Source organism: Sinocyclocheilus anshuiensis, unplaced genomic scaffold (assembly GCF_001515605.1).
Source record: "Sinocyclocheilus anshuiensis isolate Anshui unplaced genomic scaffold, SAMN03320099.WGS_v1.1 scaffold5315, whole genome shotgun sequence".
Lineage (NCBI taxonomy): Eukaryota > Metazoa > Chordata > Actinopteri > Cypriniformes > Cyprinidae > Sinocyclocheilus > Sinocyclocheilus anshuiensis.
Window position 1 is genome coordinate 40,310 of NW_015541765.1, and position 817 is coordinate 41,126.

Sequence of the window (817 nt, forward strand, 5' to 3'; positions counted from 1 at the left end):
CAGTGCGTCCGTGCCGAGTGTTCCCTCGGCCAGGGAGAAGAACAACTGGCAGTGAGAGGTTTCTGGAGAGGAAAACAGGTCTACCTGAGCGGCTCCGAAACGACTCCAAATCAGCTGGACCGTCTGGGGATGGAGTCTCCATTCTCCCGGGAGTGCAGCTCGTGACAGCTCGTCGGCTGCCTGGTTGTGCAGACCAGGACCTGTTCCAGGGGCACTCCTGCTCGGAGAAACACAAGGTTTGACCACGGGGTGAAGGTTTGGCGGCAGGCTGGTGTGACTCGGACCCGGTGAGTGCTGCGTAGCCACGCCCACCTCAGGACTCGGCCATGGAGCCAGTGTTAAAGCGGTCTCATATGAAGCAGCCCCAGCGGCGTGACTGCCGCTGCAGCTGCCATATGCCCCAGGAGCCTCTGAAACTGTTTCAGTGGGACCGCCGTCCTGCCCTTGAACATATTCAGGCAGTTCAACATCGACTGAGCACGTCCTTGCATTAGGCTTGCTCGACCAAATCCAACTCCATACCGAGAAAAGAGATCCTCTCCAAGGAGAGTTTGTGAAAGCACCAAGTCCCTGTGTGCACACAGCTGATCCTGAGACTGAGCTAGTACGAGCCAGTCGTCGAGGTAGTAGAGAATGCGAACACCCTGTTCTCTCAGGGGAACATGGGCTGCTTCCGCAACTTACGTGAAGACACAGGGCAACAGGGACAGCCCGGAGGGCAGGACCTCGTACTGATATGCTCGTCCTTCGGACGCGAACCACAGCAATGGTCTGTGGTGCGGAAGGGTCGACACATGAAGTACGCGTCCTTCAGGTC